Source organism: Planococcus citri, chromosome 5, assembly GCF_950023065.1.
Source record: "Planococcus citri chromosome 5, ihPlaCitr1.1, whole genome shotgun sequence".
NCBI lineage: Eukaryota > Metazoa > Arthropoda > Insecta > Hemiptera > Pseudococcidae > Planococcus > Planococcus citri.
The window spans coordinates 5,399,184-5,419,372 of NC_088681.1; the positions used below are offsets into that span (position 1 = coordinate 5,399,184).

A 20,189-nucleotide genomic window follows, 5' to 3' on the forward strand; every position below is an offset into this window, starting at 1 on the left:
TGAATTAGATCATCACAAGCATCACTTTAACCCACAGTTTGCCCCCCAGCCCCTTAAAGCCGTCTCGTAAAAGCCGTACCGATTTATTCAATTTTCCTTGAAAACCGAGAAAGCAAAAACCCCAATGAGGTCAATCATGGAACTGAATGATATAGTATCATTAGGTGTACTGAATGAGTGAAAGCATATCCCCAAAGAACACCCCACCCCTTTTTGGGGGGCAAATTTTCAAAAAAGTTGGTATAAAAAAATTGGACCCATGCTCCATTTTTGGATAAACATATTGATGGTAGACCCTTCACAAAATGAAATCATGAAAGGTGTGAAAATGGTGGACCAGAGCGATTTTTTGAAAATTTGATTCCCTTGTCTCGATAAAAACCCGAAAAAACAGAGCATGAATACGCAAAGTACATAATATGGGAAATATTATCAAGTAGGCTTGAAATGACAGAAATAAGAATTGAAAGGAACACAGATGCTTTGAACAGCACATAAGTTCAGATAATCTACAATCCACCCATCAAATCTGTTTATCATTCCGTGGATATTCTTTCTCGATATTTGTCACCAAATAGTTACATCCTACAAAGGTTAGCAGTACGATTGTTTTTCTGCAGAAATATCGAAATAGGTTTATCAACCACTTTGAAAAGCTTTACACAGTCAAATTGCAGCACTCCCTGGCATTTCATAATGTTCAAGCATTCATGAAGAAGTCACTATCCCTCCCCGATCATTGATAGTGAAGTTGTACATCTTGAAAATTGCTTGAGCAGAATTTGTTGTTTCCAATCATAATATTTCATGATGTTGAACTACACTATCAATGATCGAGGAGGGATAGTGACTTCTTCATGAATGCTTCAACATTATGAAATGCCAGAGACAGCTGCAATTTGACAGTGTAAAGCTTTTCAAAGTGGTAGATAAGCCTATTTCGATACTTCTGCAGAAAAACAATCGTACCACTAACCTTTTGCGGGATGTAACTATTTGTTGACAAATATCGAGAAAGAATATCAACTTCAGCAGGAATTTCTCAAAACATTCAAAAGTTCAGAGTTGTGGTTGAACAACAGTCGAAAGCTTTTTACTGAATCTCAAATCCCCTGAATCCTGTAGTCATAAGCTGGACACAATCTCATGCTTGTAAACCTCGACTTCTGCTCGTGCAATTTTCATGATGTAGAACTACATTATCTATTATCGAGAAGGGATAGTGACTTCTTCATGAATGCTTGAACATTATGAAATGCCAGGGAGTGCTGCAATTTGACTGTGTAAAGCTTTTCAAAGTGGTTGATAAACCTATTTCGATATTTCTGCAGAAAAACAATCGTACTGCTAACCTTTGTAGGATGTAACTATTTGGTGACAAATATCGAGAAAGAATATCCACGGAGTGATAAACAGATTTGATGGGTGGATTGTAGATTATCTGAACTTATGTGCTGTTCAAAGCATCTGTGTTCCTTTCAATTCTTATTTCTGTCATTTCAAGCCTACTTGATAATATTTCCCATATTATGTACTTTGCGTATTCATGCTCTGTTTTTTCGGGTTTTTATCGAGACAAGGGAATCAAATTTTCAAAAAATCGCTCTGGTCCACCATTTTCACACCTTTCATGATTTCATTTTGTGAAGGGTCTACCATCAATATGTTTATCCAAAAATGGAGCATGGGTCCAATTTTTTTATACCAACTTTTTTGAAAATTTGCCCCCCAAAAAGGGGTGGGGTGTTCTTTGGGGATATGCTTTCACTCATTCAGTACACCTAATGATACTATATCATTCAGTTCCATGATTGACCTCATTGGGGTTTTTGCTTTCTCGGTTTTCAAGGAAAATTGAATAAATCGGTACGGCTTTTACGAGACGGCTTTAAGGGGCTGGGGGGCAAACTGTGGGTTAAAGTGATGCTTGTGATGATCTAATTCAGGAAATTGAAAGCATTTTCACACAACATCTCAGGATTAGCCTGGGTCTTTAAGGGTTAATGGCGGGAATTCTCTCATCTAGATCGAGAGGTGGTGTTGTAGGTGTGGGATTGGATGGAAGTACATACGTATGTAGATGTAATACAAGTATACATAGTAAAAGTACAATATACGATCGAGTTGACGACGCGATATGCATTGGCGGGGCATGGTCGTCGAAGCGTGTGCCAGCGTGGGTGGCTCTTTCTCTTTCTTTCTTTCAGTCTGTCTGTCTGTTCCCGCGGTTTTTTTTCTCCTCTGCTCGATGCTCGTTTTTCATATTATAATAAATATATATACGACAACGACGACGACGACAACTAGAACGAAGCTGATTTAGCTTGCATATTCTGCGTATCTTCTACATCGTATATAGCATACTTATGGTTAGGAGGAGTGAAGACGAATACGACGAATAAGTATACGTGCGTGTAAAATACCTACGTAGACATATCTACGTATACTCGTCGTACTCGTACTCGTACATAACATACACGTCATCGTCATTTACACACGCACACATTGGACCAGTCAAAGTTAGAGTATACTGTTCACGTTTTCCACTATCGCAGCACGACGACGACGATACACCTCTCTCTGCGTCTCTTTTACACCCATCATTGCCGCCAGCTCAAGCAACGACGATGCGGCAGCTTCGTCGGCAACTTCGGTGTGTCGTCGTCAGGCAAGCAGGTAATGTCGGGTAATTTTTTGCACCAGGTACACGCCACCATCGTCGTCGTCGTCGTCGACATTCTCTCGCTGACGCTGACGCTGGCGCTGGTTCTCATCCCTTTTATACTCGTACACGATCGTCGAGTATACGGCATCGGCATCCCCGCGACGCCAACTCCGCCAACCCTTATTGTATAAAGTGTATAACGCGAAAACCACCAGCACCAGCGCCTATGCCCCAATCCCTATCCGCGTATAAATTCTCGCGAACGCTTGAGAAGCTCGGCTTACGTAGGGGGTACAGTCACTCTGCCTACCTAACTGCCAACCTACCCCCATCCTACATACACATTCGCCGAGGCAATTGCTATTACGCCGAGAACCGCACCTCGTCAGGCCGACTTTCTGCCGCAAAGCGAATATTGAGCCCGAATTTCAACCCCCCCCCCCCCGTCTGTGTGTCTTTCTCTCTCACTTCATCTGACTCTGTGTGTACGATACGCGAAGGAAAAGACTCGTCTTAATCCATTGAAACGGGCGCGGTGTCGCTGTCGTCGCATCGCACTGACAGTACAAGGTAAAAGCACACCCAGAGAGAGAAATACGAAGAGAGATGGAGAAACGACGGCGAGGCTTTTTAAACCAGGTACTTTGACACGAGCGCCAATTTTCACACCGCGCTCTTTTACCTCATACTCCACATCAAGGTATTAGTATACCTAAAAGACCTGCCTATACCTACGAGTATGCATAAAATAAGCTTCGTATTTCGTAAAACGTTACGAACAGGCATTAAAAACCGAAACTGAAACCGAACCGAAAAAAAAATTTCCACAATTCTATGAAAATAAATCGTTTTGTCCTTTTTACGAGCATGAAGTTTGATTTTTGAAAAAATTCAACATGAATCAATTCTTTGATTCGTAACACTGAAATTTTCGGGAAAAAATTGCATTTAGTATTTGAGATCACAGTTGGACCAAGAGCTGTTGGTTCAACTAAAACCATAATGAATTACTATTGCTGCTTTAATCGATATTTTAGCGATTGATCGTTGATCTATTTCAGATTTTCGATCGATCAATAATCGATATAGTCCTAGAAAATTTTTTGCCAAAGTAAGAAATCAAGACTTAAAAATTTCAGGCAAAAATCAAGATTTTATTGCACATTTATAAAAAAAATCTGCACCTCTCTGATTTCCTGATATTCAATCAAGACTTGTTTACTATTAAAAAAAAATTTAAAAAATAAAAAAAAATGATAGGGCCACTAGGTATTTTGAATCCCTTACCAAAAAACTAGAAACTAGCAAGAATTAGAATTTTTCAAATTTTAGGAAAAAATCAAAACTTATCTAAAATGTTGACAAGAATTGAGACTTTTTGAAAAAAATTCTGAAAAAAATCAGGCAGTTGGAAAATCGAGATATTTTCGAATTACTGGAAAAAATTATGACTTTCTCTAAATGTTGGCTAAATAATCGTGACCTTTTTCAAATTTCTGATGAAAATTGTGACTTATATACCTATCTATTAAAATCTTGAAAAAAATCAAGTTTTTCAACCTCTCGCTTGAAAATCAAAATTTTCTCCAAATGGCAAACATTGGTACTTTTTTGAAATTTTAGAAAAAAACACGAATTTTTTTCAAACCAACCCAAGATTACTCTAGTTTTTTAAACTTTTAAAAATAAATCGGGTCGATTTCGAAATTGTTCAATTTCTGTAAAAAAAAAAATGAGGATTTTTCTCCAATTCTGGCTAAAAATCTGGACTTTTTCAAATTTTTTTGACAAAAGCCTGGAAAAATAGCCTTAAAGTTATACGTTTTTGCCAAAATTGTCAAAATGTTGGACCTCATGCCAAAATTTGAATTTCCAAGAAATTTTTTTTTTTCCAATCAAAATGAGTTGATTTCTCTGGCAAAATAGCCTATAACAATAATTTTAGGTTTCGCTAAATTGTCAAAAATGTTGGATTCGCTGTTAAAATTGTCAGAAAATTCCACTTTTTTGTCAAAATAATTCAATTTTTCCACAAATTTACCTAATGACTTAGTCGAGAAATCCTGAGGTTTTGACAAATATTCGAAAGGTCAAGATTGTTTGTAAAAAAAAAGTCAAAAACCGAAAAATATGATTTTCTGGAGCAACAGTTGAAAAGTCCCATGTTTTTGGCAGATTTGTCAATTCATGATTTTTGATTTTTTTTCGCAAAAAAAGTCAGAAGCCCAAAGTTTAGGATTGTCTCGATTTTTTGGCAAAGTAGTTCAAAAATTTAGCGTTTTTGGCAAAATTGTCAAAAAAGTCAGATTTTTTAACGACATTGTCAAAAAGCGATGACTAGAAAGTCATGATTTTTTGGCAAAAAAGTTAAAAGTCAAAAATATTGAAATAGCCTTCACTGTTTTCAAAATTGCAAAAATATTCTTCCTTTATTCAAATTGAATTAAAGTCCTACTTTTATTGTAAAAATTGTCAAAAAATCTTGCAATTTTACAAAAACTGCCCATTGTATTCCCCAAATTTTGAGAAAGGTCCGTTTCTTGTGGAGGGGGGAGGGGACGGGGAATCAAAATTGTACAAAATTATAGAAAACCAAAAATATTGAAAGAGTCTCAAAATTTCACTGGTTTCAAAATACCACAAAAAAATCCTTCCTTTATTCAAATTGAATTGAAGTCCTACTTTAATTGCATAGATTGTCAAAAAATCTTGTCATTTCACAGAAACTGCCCAAAAATCTCGTATTTTTGCCCAAATATTGAAAAAGGTCTCTGTTTTGTGGGGAGGGAGGTGGGAGGGTTCAAAATTTCCCAAAATGATCATGTCTTCATAGTAACCAAAGTTCTGTTTTTTTTTGTTTTTTTTTTTTGAACAGAATTGCCAAAAATATCACGTTTTGTGAAAATTGTTCAAAAATCCAATTAAGTATTTTGCCATGATTGAATAAGAAAAAAAAAGTTCAGTTTCTTTAGAATTATTTTACTTACTTTCTCGTCAAAATTCTAAAAAGTACGATATTTTATCACAATTTTCAAAAAACCTGTCCTCTTTTGGTCAAATTTCAAAAAAAATTGTATTTTTTTCACTTTAGGTACTTATACAAAAAATGTAATTTGCAAAAAGAAAAAAGAAAAAAAAGGCTTTGCTACTTTAGAAAAAAAAGTCCCTCTTCTCAGCAAAAATTACCAGAAACTTCTACTTTTTCGACTAAAATCATTAAAAAACCTCTCATTTTTTTCCAACCGATCGCGATGTTTTACTTTATTGTCAAAATGTCCAAAATTTAGACTTTTTTGTCAAAAACGCCCAAAAATCCACAGTTGAGGTAAACGCATGTTAAAAAATTCAGTTTTTTGTCAAAATTGCAACAAAGTCTCGCTTTTCTGCCAAAATATTCAGAAAATGTCCCATCTTTCTTCACCAAAAAGTCCTACTTCGATTTCAGAATTCCAAAAAAGTCTCGATTTTTTTTTTTGCAAAAATCGTTCAAAAAATCAGTTTTTTGCAAAATTGTAGAAAAAATCAGACTTTTTTAAAATTGACAATTTTAGATTTTCTACATGTTATTTTGCCAAAATTACCAAAGAGTTCTGTTTTAATATCACCCTTGATTACCATAAAATCCAGTTTTTTTCTTAACCAAAATTGTCAAAATTCTCATTTTTTTTTGCAAAAATCATTGTCAAACAATTTTTGCACTTTTTGCCCCAAAATTGCAAAATAGTCTCGCTTTTTTACCAAAATTGTTCAAAAATTCTTCACCTATCTTCACCAAAAAGTCGTACTTCGATTTCAGTTCTCTATAAATCTCAGTTTTTCCCAAAAATTATTTTTCAAAAATTTATGTTTTTCATTTCAAAAATCTGAAAAAAAAATCAGATTTTCCCCCAAAACTCGACAATTGCAATCGAGTTCTGCTCTCATGCATGTTCTTTTGCCAAAATTACCAAAAAGTCCTGTTTTCATCACCTTTTGATGACCAAAAAGTCCAGTTTCCTTTCGCCAAAATCGTCATAAGTCTCGCTTCTCTGCCAAAATTATAAAAAAATGTCCCACCTTTCTCAACCACAAAATCTCAGTTCGATTTCAAAACTCCCAGAAAGTCTCGGTTTTATCGCAAAAATTGTTCAAAAATTCAGTTTTTTTTTCAAAATTCAGAAAAAAATCAGATTCCACCCCCCCCCCCAATTGACAATTGCAATAGAGTTTTGCTTAATGCATGTTCCTTTGGAAAAAATACCAAAAAGTCCTGTTATATCGCCCTCGATTACCATAAAGTGCTGCTTTTTGACCAAAATTGTCAAAAAAAGTTCAAATTTATCATCAAAATCCCAAAAAGAACTTGGTTTTTTGATTCATTTACTAAATCAAATCTTTCTTTCGCGAGAGGACTTCCAGTGAAAGGGTAGGGGGGGGGGGGGTCGATACTGAATATATTGGAGCCATTCGACAACACTATACCTGTATATTTTCGCACTTATTTGTAGGTAGAGGTAGGTATACGAAACGAACTAACCTATAATACCTAATCTACGCGGATTTACCATTTACTCGTTATAGGTAGTATCGAAGTTGGAAACATATCGCTAATATGCTAACGGTTTACACGAACACGCAAGCTAGTGACGCAGTTCGCAGATATCTACGTATAGATGTAGGTAGAAACTATAGAGAGGTACACACTACACACGATAGGCGGTTAGGTGGACTAGGTGAGGTGCTAGGTAGATAGGTAAAGATACAATATCGCCCTCGGCCTCATTATGCTCTTTTTTTCGACACGTCGTCGTCGCGTCGCAAACTGCTCGCTGCTCGATATACACATTACACACACACGATGCGACGATGACGACTAGTCGGCCAATATTTCGCACTATAAGCATAATATTATCAAGTATAAATTTCTCTTATCAATTTTAAGCGTTCGCTGCTCGCTAGTGGCGATGGCGGTGGTTTTTCACGTTCACGTTCGCGTTGGTCGTGCTGGTGCTGGTGCTCGTAAAGTACTCCACTCTCCACTCCCTTTACCAACACTCAACAGCACATCGACTGCGACTTTTACCACCACATCCACAACACAGCCTTATACACATTTATATTATAAATTCTGTTATCGGTTCACAAAAAAAACTCGTACACGAGTCAGCTCGAAATACTCGTAAAGCATAATGCGGCATGCGGCACGCCGACGAATATGTTACCAGAATTATTACGACCACCGGCGCGTCCTTCGAACGTCGACGACGTCGTCCTATCTTTTTTAACTCGACGATGACGACGACGACGACATGGGACACGATGCGACGTATACGAGGACGAGGAGCTTTCGTATACATATATTCCTCGTATGCTGAACTTTACAAGTTAACTCGCACACATATCGTACGTATAAGGACACATACGCGACAAAAGAGAATTGGGAAAAAAAAGCTATACGTGTGTGGTAGTGTTGGTGAGAAGCTCGCTTTAAAAAGGGGTAATTTTTTTCTCTTCTTTCGTTCGACGCGACGTCGGAGGACGTGTCGAGCTCGACGCCGAATTGGGTTAACGAGAATAGACCAAGGAGGAGAGGGGAAGGAGGGAGGGGGGGTTGATTTCAGCAGCCACGTATACAATACAATACGAGCTCTTCGTCGTCGTCGTCGTCGTCGTCGGCGTTATTTTAAAATGCATGAGGACGAGGAACGATTTTTTCGTAAAAGGGGGAATAATCAGGATGTGGAGAAATTCGAGTCTTCAAATTGAAATAAAATACAGAAATGGGGTCTCTGAAAAGCAAAACTCGTAATAAAATTCTATCGATACAGTCAGCCTTAGATCTCACTTTCGTATACTCAGTGAGCTATAAACTGACCCAAAGTGCACTTTTTTGCAATAGTTTATCGTAATTTTTCAAAATTCAACTTCTGGACAGAATTTTATTTCAAATTTCCGGGTGAAAAATGAGGTTTAAGATACACAAAGCGTCTAGCAAGTTGACGAGACATTTTTGCGAGTTTTTATTTTTTGAGAGTGGGAAGGGAGGAGGGAGAAGATGGCCACAATTTTTTCCAATCTTTTCATGGAGTGCACAGTTGGAAAACAAATTTAGAAAACATTCAAAATTCGATGGAAAATTTTAAAGTTGAATTCGGCGGAAAAGGTCGAAAATTTGACCAATTAATATCAACTTTTTGAGGGGGAGGGGGGGTAAAAATTATTTTTGATTGATAAATTAACGAAAGAATTCGAATTCTGAACTGACCGAGGGGAGAATAAATAGAAAATTTCAATGATTCAAAAATGGAAAAAAGCCAAAAATCGAGACTTCTAGCAGGACTTTTCTGCAAACGTCAATTGGGGGGGGGGGGAGAAGATGATCAACATTTTCCCCAATTTTTTCACGGTACAAAGTTGGAAAACAAATTGAAAATAGTTCAAAATTCTAAAAATTTTTGGAATTTTTTTGTCAAGTGTTATCTTGAGAAAAATGATTACTAATTTCTAAGAGAAAAGTTAAGAAAAAATGGAAAATTTCACAGTTGGATTTAGAAAGGCAAAAATTGTCCAAATATATATATACATATTTTTTAAGGGTGGAGGGGGGATCAAAACTTTTTTTTAGGAGGGGGGAGAGGGAGAAGATGATTAACATTTTCCCCAATTTTTTCACGGTACAAACTTGGAAAACAAATTGAAAATACTTAATTCAAAATTCTAAAATTTTTGGCTTTTTTGTCAAGTATTATCTTGACAAAAATGATTACTAATTTCTAAAAGAAAAGTTAAGAAAAAATGGAAAATTTCAAAGTTGAATTCAGAAAAGAAAAAATTGCCCAAATATATATTTTTTAAGGGTGGAGGGGGGATCAAAACTCTTTTTTAGGTGGGGGAGAGGGAGAAGATGATCAACATTGTTCTCAATTTTTTCACGGTACAAACTTGGAAAACAAATTGAAAAAAATTCTCAATTCTAAAATTTTTGGAAGTTTTCGTCAAGTACATATTATTTAGAGAAAAATAATTTAATTACTAATTTCTATAAGAAAAGTTGAGAAAAAATGGCAAATTTCAAAGTTGAATTTAGAAAAGAAAAAACTTTCCAAATATATTTTTTTTATGAGGGGGAAGGAGGGAAATCAAAACTCTTTTTCAGTTGCGGGAGGGGGGGAAGAGAGAGAAGATGATCAACATTTTTCCCAGTTATTTTTTCACGGTACAAACTTGGAAAACATTGGGGGGAGGGGGAGAGGGAGAAGATGATCAACATTTTTCCCAATTATTTTTTCACGGTACAAACTTGGAAAACATATTGAAAATAGGTATTTCATTCAAAATTCTAAAATTTTTGGGATTTTTTTTCAAGTATGTATTATCTTGAGAAAAATGATAACTAATTTCTAAGAGAAAAGTTGAGAAAAAAATGGCAAATTTCAAAGTTGAATTTAGAAGAGAAAAATCTTTCGAAATATATATATTATTTTTCGAGGGTGGAGGAGGGGGGGTCGAAACTCTTTTTTTTAGATGGGTGAGGGATTGAGGGAGAAGATGATCAACACTTTTCCCAATTTTTTCGCGGTACAAACTTGTATTGGAAAACAAATTGAAAATAATTCAAAATTCTAAAATTTTTGGAATTTTTTGTTAATAATTATTATGATTAGTAAAAATACAAATTTCTATGAGCAAAGTTGAGAAAAAATGTTGAATTTCAAAGTTGAATTTAGAAAAGAAAAAACCCCCCAAAAAATGAGAAATTTTCCCAAATATCAATTTTTTTCAGGCTGGAGGAGGTGGGGGAATAAAAACTCTTTTTGATTGAATTTTGTCGATTTCATATCGCAAGAGAAAAAATTTACCAAACAATGAATTAGAATATTCGGAACGAACCCGGGTGAGAAAAAGTATATTTTTTGAGTCTGCAGAGGGGGGGGGGGGGTAGGAGAATGGTGAACATTTTTTAATAATTTTTTCATGGTACAAACTTGGAAACCAAATTCGGAAATGATTAAAAATCCTAAAATTTTTTGTCAATCATTATTCGAGAAAAAAATGAGTGAAAATATAGACATTTTCTGAGAAAAGTTGAGAAAAATTGGAAAATTTTAAAGTGGAATTTAGAAAAAAAATGAATTGAAAAAAATTATAGGAAATTTTTTCCAAATATAGATAATCAATTTTTGATGAGGGAGGGGAAGGGGAAGGGGTCAAAACTTTTTTTGATTGAACTCTTTCGATTCAACATCGCGAGAGAAATAACTGTTGTTGTTTTTGGAGGGGATGGAGGGGGGGGGGTATTTTCCGACGTAACTCTTCAATTTTCCCAGAAAGGAAAAAATTCATCAATGCTTTCAAAAATCATGCTTACTCAATACCTTCCTCTGATTTTCTAGAGCTTCAATTTTAAAGTAGAATTAAAAAAACATAAATTTTAAAAAAATAATAGGAAATTTTTCCAAATTTGCATATCAATTTTGATGGGAGAGGGGAGGGGAGGGGGGGTTGAAACTTTTTCTGATTGAATTCTTTCGATTTAATATTGCAAGAGGAAAAAATGTTGGTTTTTTGGACAGGGGAGGGGGAGTATTTTTCGACGTAACTCTTCAATTTTCCCAGAAAGGAAAAAATTCATCAATGCTTTCAAAAATCATGTTTTCTCAATACCTTCCTCTGGTTTTCTAGAGCTTCAATTTTAAAGTAGAATTAAAAAAACATAAATTTTAAAAAAATAATAGGAAATTTTTCCAAATTTGCGTATCAATTTTTATGGGAGAGGGGAGGAGGGGAGGGGGGTTGAAACTTTTTCTGATCGAATTCCTTCGATTCAATATTGCAAGAGGAAAAAAATGTTGTTTTTTTGGAGAGGGGAGGGGGAGTATTTTTCGACGTAACTCTTCAATTTTCCTAGAGGGGAAAAAGTTCATCAATGCTTTCAAAAATCATGCTTTCTCAATACCTTCCTCTGATTTTCCAGAGCTTCGAAGATCTTCCTGTAAGATAAATAATCGAAGAGCTGTTCACAACACAAAAATTATTCTGGTTGTTCACATCTTTCTGTCAATTGAAAAAAAAAAAAATCAGCAATTCGCAATTCCAAAAGACCATATTATTCAAGACGACGAAAGAAAATGCAGATTTCCAAAAAGCAAGAGCATTTAAATTCATTTCAATTTTCATCATCAAAAAATAATCATTCGATAAAATTTCGAAAAAATTGTAACATTAATTTCATCGAGTTTATCGAGCAAGTGATCGAATCTCCAAGACGAATTTGGAAATTTTCGAGTAGCTATTTTTTACTCATGAAGAGTGCAATTATCTAAATTTGAAGAAGAGAGCAAAAAAATTCAAAATTCTCAACTTCTCTGGAATTGCGGTATAAAATAATGATGTACTCTGTACGTTTTCCAAATTAGTTCACCCGAAAAAAGACTCAGAAATGCTCAAAGTGACACAATTCCATTTTTTGAAAAAAAAAAATTGGAAAGTCAGTTCTCAAAGTGACACAATTTCATTTTTTGAAAAAAAATTCAAAAATCATAAAACACTAAAAAATGAACGAATTTCATCAAAATACAGGTTAACGGTTTGGTTAGGAATATTTTATGGGTAAACAGTGAGAAAAAAATTTTCCAACCAAAATTGACCATATCAGGAGATAAAAATTGAGGGAAAAACATTTTCTTGCATTTTCAAAGGTCTTTCAACCATGAAAAAATTCTGAAAAAAATTTCATCAACTTTTGGTGTGTCTAACATTTCTGTAAATTTATAAAAAATAAAATGGAAACCGTTAAAACATTAAAAATTTGGAGAAAAAGTGCAATTCCACCCCTTTTCAAGAAATTAAGGGAGAAGAATCGAGTTTTAAAAAAATTATCACAGAGGTTTGGCATCATGAGGAACATTTCAACTGGAGAATTACAAAATTCAAGAAAATGAACAGATTAAATAAGTAATCAAAAAAACCTATTCCAAAAATTGTTTCAAAAAACAAAATATAATTTTTCCAGCCAAAATGCACGTTTCGAAACAAAAAATTGGAAAAATGTTGCGAACCACCGACTCGAAACGTGAAAAAAATATTCTTTCTTCAACACGTGAGAAAAAATTCACAAAAACTCTTTCAGCCAAAAAAAAAAAAAATCGAATTCTCTCAACATCGAGTACTCCAAACATAGGGGTAGTAAAAATATTCGAAAAATATCCAACTATAAACTCACCACTATTTGCAAAAAATAATCCACTACTCCAGTCCAATATGGGAATTCGACTCGCAGTTCCAAGTCTGAAAATCCAAAATCCACCAAGTTACCACACACTCGAAACAATAACTTCACAAAAAAAGTTGTACGTAGGTAAAATCGCGATTAAAAAATTGCATGCGAGCAAACACGCATCTCGCGAATTTGAATAAAAATCGAAAAAAATAATACTTCGATACGAAATACTAATGAAAAAACGGTTCTCAAAATATGGTAAAAAAAATTACACATACGTTCGTACCGTAGCAATTTACGTACGTTGGAAAAATAATTACGTAAAATTAAAAATACCGCACAAAAATGCGTAAGTAAAGATAAAAAAGCACGAATATTCTCGTCGTCGTCGTAAAAAAACACCCTTCGAGGATCGCAACGTTCACACGTATAACTACTCAAAACGCCGGCACGATCGCGAATAAACGGCCGAGTCGAGTCCCAACGTGAACATGTTTCGACACAACGGCGCGATCGACGATGTGCTTGTGTTGTTCTTCCTCCCACTCCTACTTGATCAGCCGCGGCCGCCCGTCCGCGTCCGTCATCAAAGCAGCCGCGCCAGCACTCGCCGTTATAGTGTCCGCGTCGCGCGAGTACGAGTACGAGCAGTCCCGAGTCCGAGTGTGATAATAAAACGCCACGCCGCCTCCGCCCGGCCGAATCACACATTCGCCCGTACGTACTACGTACGTAGACGTACCTAACATTCTACCACCATACGCACGGCAGGGGTTCTTCGTATGGTCGCGTATATCTCACAAAATTATAGGCGTAATGACAGTGAAAGATGGCTTTTTCAGACGTCTAATGAGCGGTTTTGCACACTGCTGATGCACTTGTGTGCACGATGCATGAGTCCTGCTAACTACTCTCACATATTATCTCACATGTTCGGGCGGGAAAAAAAACGAAAAAGAAGAAACGTTTTCACATACACACACACATGCAGCAGATGATCGAGAAAAATAAAAATTAACGTGGGAGCCCATGAGAAGAACCATCATTTTTTTCCCTCAAAAAAAGGAAAAAAAATACATTTTTATTCAAATTACATTTTCAAGACACTCTTCGATTTTTTAAAAAGGTACGAAAACGTAGTGAAACATGTTCAATCTTGGAAGAGTGAATATGGTTTATTGAAGATGAAGGGATATCATTATCATGCGGGCACCCATCTGAACACAATTAGACGTGTTTCACATTCAAGTGTCGCACAGTGACTCGGATTGGGAAAAAAGGCGCGCATGGCGTTTTACAACAAAACTATGACCATATCAAGAGTTGGAAGTAGTGCTTTCGTATAGTATTTTTCTACGTGGAATTCGAATCCGATGCCCTTTTTTTTTCGCCAGACCCCTTGGGGAGGTGGTACCAAAATCAAATTTTGTAAAAATGAAAAAATATCGAGTGATATGTCAAAATCTAGGTTTTTTTGATCGAAAAACACGAATCTGAGGTTCTTTTTTCCCTCAGACCCCATAAGGAGGTGCTACCAAAATCAAATTTTGTAAAAATGAAAAAAATCGAGTGATATGTCAAAATCTAGGGTTTTTGGATCGAGGAGTACGAATCTGAGGTCCTTTTTTCCTAAGACCTCTCAGGGGCCCTTGGAGAGGTGCTACCATTCTTGAGATATCTCGTCTCAAACGCGACTACATTTTAACTAAATTAACGCGAAGTAATTGTAAGTGTACCTATGTATAAGGCATACGTTTTTTCATTCAACTCCCTTCAGAACCGCGATTGCGTGAAAATGTGTGTTGAAGTGTGTAGAATTTGGGTGTGTGGTTAGTTACTTCTGCGATTAGGTGCGATTTCTCAAGTATGTAATGATATAAAATAACCGACGATATCGGATCGAATGATTGAAAAACTGACTAATAAAACCTCTCAACCAAAAAAATCTAGATTTTGATAACTCAATCAAAGGAGGGGTATCGATAAGGCCATTTTTTGGCCCCAGACAGTTATCGACTGAACCACTCTTAAATTGTTGTAATAAATGCCCCAAATACGAATCCGTGGTTAGTTGACCCAAAATGACCATTTTTTGGGCTCCAGGGGTCCCCAAAGTTGCGAATAAAAAAAGAATTTTTGGAACCACTGAGTATTATTTTCAAAAACTTTTTTGGCGTAAAATATATGCTTGAACCCGTTAAACATTATACGAGACAATTTTACCATTTTCGACCCTCAGAGGCAGAAATTGGGGGGTTTTAATTTTTGGAAAATTTTGGAACCACCATTTTGAACCTACCCCTTTGAACCCCCCTAAAAAGCTGCTTACAGTTTATTAGTATCTGAAAGACCTCCATCCTACCAAATTTTCAGCTCAATAAAAATTTTCGCTGGTACTCAAAAATCCAATTTTCCAATTTTTTGTAATTTAGATTTTTTGGGAACCCCTGGATAGCTGGAAACCTGCGATTTGCGCCAAACGTAACGTTTTGAGGCATATATTCAATTACCTATGTGAAAAAGTTTAATTAAGCTTCCTGTATATTCATAATTTTGAACCCTTTTTTTAGAGCCCCCCACTTTGGGCACCCCTGAAAAAAGCAATTATGCATATTTTTTCAAATAAATTGAAGAATTTACATTCGGAACACACTAGCAAGAAATCGATAATTTTTCACTCGATTTTACCAATAACTTTCAAAATTGAGCTTTTTTGGGCCAAATTCTGAGATTTTACTCTTCGAAAAAACGTTAAAATCGCGTTTTCATGATTTCAACGAAGTAAAATCTCAGAATTTGGCCCAAAAAAGCTCAATTTTGAAAATTATTGGTAAAATCAAGTGAAAAATTATTGAGCTCTTGCTAGTGTTTTCCAAATGTAAATTCTTCAATTTATTTGAAAAAATATGCATAATCGTCTTTTTCGGGGTTCCTAAAATGGAGGGCTCTGAAAAAAGGGTTCAAAATTACAAATGTACACGGAGCTTAATTAAACTTTTTCATCTGGTTAATTGAATATATACTTCAAAACGTTACGTTTGGCGCAAATCGCAGGTTTCCAGCTATCCAGGGGTTCCCAAAAAATCTAAATTACAAAAAATTGGAAAATTGGATTTTTGAGTACCAGCGAAAATTTTTATTGAGCTGAAAATTTGGTAGGATGGAGGTCTTTCAAATAATAATGAACTGTAAAAAGCTTTTTAGCGGGGTTCAAAGGGGTAGGTTCAAAATGGTGGTTCCAAAATTTTCCAAAAATTAAAACCCCCCAATTTCTGCCTCTGAGAGTCGAAAATAGTAAAATTGTCTCGTATAATGTTTAACGGGTTCAAGCATATATTTTACGCCAAAAAAGTTTTTGAAAATAATACTCAGTGGTTCCAAAAATTCTTTTTTTATTCGCAACTTTGGGGACCCCTGGAGCCCAAAAAATGGTCATTTTGGGTCAACTAACCACGGATTCGTATTTGGGGCATTTATTACAACAATTTAAGAGTGGTTCAGTCGATAACTGTCAGGGGCCAAAAAATGGCCTTATCGATACCCCTCCTTTTTGTGATTTTTTCAAAAACTGATTTCGGTAACACCTCCCCTAGGGGCTGAATGAAGAAAAGGACTTCAGATTCGTGTTTCTCGACCCAAAAAACCTACATTTTGACGTATCACTCGATTTTTTTTCATTTTTACAAAATTTGATTTCGGTACCACCTCCTAAATGGCCCTCGAGGGGACTGAAGAAAAAAAAGTACCTCAGATTCGTGTTTCTCGACCCAAAAAACCTGCATTTTGACGTATCACTCCATTTTTTTATATTTTTACAAATTTTGATTTCGGTACCACCTCCACAAGGGCCCTCGAGGGGACTGAAGAAAAAAAGTACCTCAGATTCGTGTTTCTCGACCCAAAAAACATACCTAGATTACAACATATCACTCGACTTTTTTTATTTTCACAAAATTTGATTTCGGTAGCACCTCCCCAAGGGCCCCCATGGGGTCTGAGGGAAAAAAGGACCTCAGATTTGCGTTTCTCGGCCCAAAAAACTTATATTTTGACAAATCACTCGATTTTTTCATTTATGAAAATTTGATTTTGGTAGCACCTCCTCAAGGGCCCCCAAGGGGTCTGAGGAAAAAAGACCTCGGATTCGTGTTTCTCGTCCCAAAAACCCTAGATTTTGACATATCACTCGATTTTTTTTCATTTATACAAAATTTGATTTTGATACCACCCCCCCCCCGGGGGGTCTGGCGAAAAAAAGGGCATCGCATTCGAATTCCTCGTTGAAAATTACTACGAAATCGCTACTTTCAACTCTTGATATGGTCATAGTTTTGTTGTAAAACGCTCCTGCTGTTTACTAGCATTATCAGTCTTGCCTTTCACCAAAAATTGTCCAAAATTCCGCTTTTTCAAGAATTGACAAAAATTTTGTTTCGTGCCAAAATTGTTGAAAATTGAGTACTTATTTTTTCTTTGAGGAGGAAAAAATCCAAAAAGTCTTGCTTTTCTTCAAAAAAGTCAAAAAGTTATGTTTTTTTTCAACTTAAAACTACCAAACAGTCCACACTGATAATTTTAGAAAAATTACCAATTTCCCACTGGTAATTTTTTCTCAAATTACTGGTAATTTGTGGGGGATTGCTGATAATTCCTGATAATTGAGGCCGGGTAAACTGCTGGTACCTGATTTATTCATTTTATTTACGTTGATGGTAAACTGGGAATTCGAGATTTTGGGAAAATTACTGGTAATTTCGGGTAAATTGTAGGTAATTTTGGGGAAGTTACTAGTAATGTTTTATGTTAATTATTGGCCATTTTTTTTTTGTTTTTTTTTTGTAAATTACTAGTGATTTTTTGAGTAAATTACTGGTTATTTTTTGAGTCATTATTTTTTTTTTTTTTTTTTTTTTTGTGAATTACAGGTCGTTTTTTTGGTAAATTACCAGTCATTTCTTGAAAGTAAATTACTGATAATTTGTTTTGGTAAAATACTGGCAATTTTTGTGCTAAATAACTGGTCATTTTTTAAAGTAAATTACTGGTCACTTTTTTAGTAAATCACTGGTCACTTTTTTAGAAAATTACTGGTCACTTTTTTGGTAAAATACTTACTGGTAATTATGTTGGTAAATTACCGGCCATTTTTTTGGTAAATTATCAGTCATTTTTTTTTGGTAACTTGTTGGTAAACTTTAAGTAAATTACTGGTCATTTTTTTAGTCATTTGTTTTTTTGTAAATCACAGGTCATTTTTTTGGTAAATTACCAGTCATTTCTTGAAAGTAAATTACTGATTATTTTTTTGGTAAAATACTCACAATTTATGCGGAAAATGACTGGTTATTTTTCAGTAAATTACTGGTCACTTTTCTAGTAAATTATTGGTTATTTTTTAAAAGTAAATTATTGGTCATGTTTTAAAGTAGATTACCAGTCATTTTTTGGTAAATTATCGGTAATTTTTGTTTGGTAAATTATTTGTAAACGTTGAGTAAATTACTGGCCATTTTTTGAGTCATTTGTTTTTTTGTAAATCATAGGTCTTTTTTTGGTAAATTACCAGTCATTTCTTGAAAGTAGGTAAATTACTTACTGATTATTTTTTTGATAAAATACTGACAATTTTTGTAGTAAATGACTGCAGGTTATTTTTTTAGTAAATTACTGGTCACTTTTCAGAGTGTCTACTGAAACCGAAGAAGCATATTTCTTGCTTTTTTCTTGCCTTTTTCTTGCCTACTTCGTGCTTTTTTCTTGCTTTCAAATATGAAGTTCTGTACCCTCCCCCCCTCATGTTGACGCATAAAAAAATCTTCGCTCCCCCTCCCCAGTTTTCTCTAAAAAATTTATTTGTTGAAGCAAGAAAATAAGAAATCGACATTTTGGGTAATTTTCCGAAAATCCGTCATTATGAATGAATATTCTATCGAAACGTAGGTAAATCACTGCTCGAGCGATGCGAGAGCGAAAATTTTTCGAAATTTTGTTTGAAAAATCAGTGGTTTCGTTCAGAAAAAAATATGAAATTCTCACTTTTCGACTAGTTTGGATGCTACGAGTATTTCTGGAATTTTTCTATTCAATTTTTTAATTTTGTAAAGTCTCATAACTAGGGCAACCCAATATATTTTTTTGAATCTTTTTTTGTTGCACTCCGTTTACAAATGTAACAAAATCATTTTACGTTTCAGAAAATTGCCTTTCATTTAAGACCTACTTCATTTCGAATATTTTCGAATATTTTGCCTTAAAATGAATATTTTCGCATATTTGATTGCTATTTGAATATTTTTGTCTAAAATTACCACATATTTTGCAATTTATCGAATATTTTTGAATATTTTTGAATATTTTGGAAATTTTTGCATTTTGAGAATCGCAACACAGGAAACGTCATTTTCACAGAATGTTGAAGATGAAAAAAATGGTTCTTTTTAATGATGATGATATTGATGATTGATGAAATGATGATGAAGATTGAATTTTAAATCAAGCTTAGATTTTTTTTCTTTTTTTGACGATCAAAATAGAATTTTAATTCAACAATTTTGTTCCATTTTGCGAAATTGCGAATAGTTCATGTGATTTAGGAAACAAAACCCAACGATGTAGCCATTTTTGTAATGTGCTTGTAAAGGCGAGTGAAACGATACCAAATTTGATTTCGAATATTTTCGAATATTTTAGGGGTAATCGAATATTTTTGTCGAATATTTCACCTCAAAAAATCGAATATATATTGAATATTTTACCTTGAATGAGAGCATATTTTGGGTTGCCCTACTCATAACTAGCATCTTAAAAAATAGCCCGAGAGAAACGAAGGCAAAAGCTTTGGAAAATTTGAAATTTGAAAAATAAAGTAACATCAATTTTAATGAAGGATTCGACTTTTCTGATCTCTACATTTTTAAAAATTGGTGGGATAACTTCAATTTTTCAGAGATTTTTTATGTGAAATTTTGGAAATTTTCGTGATTTTCGAAGGAATTTCTATACTATTTTCTTGCATTCTTGCCACACATGTCAATTTCTCGCATTTTTCTTGCCAGTAGACACTCTGCTTTTCTAGCAAATCAATGGTCCTTTTTTTAAAATAAATTATTGGTTATTTTTTTAAAAGTAAATTATTGATCTTTTTTTTTTTAGTAAATTACCTGTCATTTTTCGGTAAATTATTGGTAAAATACTTATGAGTAAAAGTACGTTGGACTTTTAAAAACTTGAGAAAAGGGTGATCAAAACTTTTCCCTAAAAAAATGTTATCATCTCATCAGTTCATCAACATCGCATTGGCAAGTTTCTGAAATGTTCTAATGCATG

General features: G+C 34.7%; 1 protein-coding gene across 1 annotated transcript in view; it reads right to left on the reverse strand.

Moving 5' to 3' along the window:
* The window catches only part of LOC135848001 (putative uncharacterized protein DDB_G0272516), a 74,131-nt gene extending 60,479 nt beyond the window's left edge, over positions 1–13,652 (reverse strand). The window contains exon 1 of the mRNA XM_065367766.1: positions 12,867–13,652. The gene's annotated coding sequence lies outside the window, so the exon portion shown is untranslated. The remainder of the gene's footprint in view (positions 1–12,866) is intronic.
* Between the last annotated feature and the right edge of the window lie 6,537 nt (positions 13,653–20,189).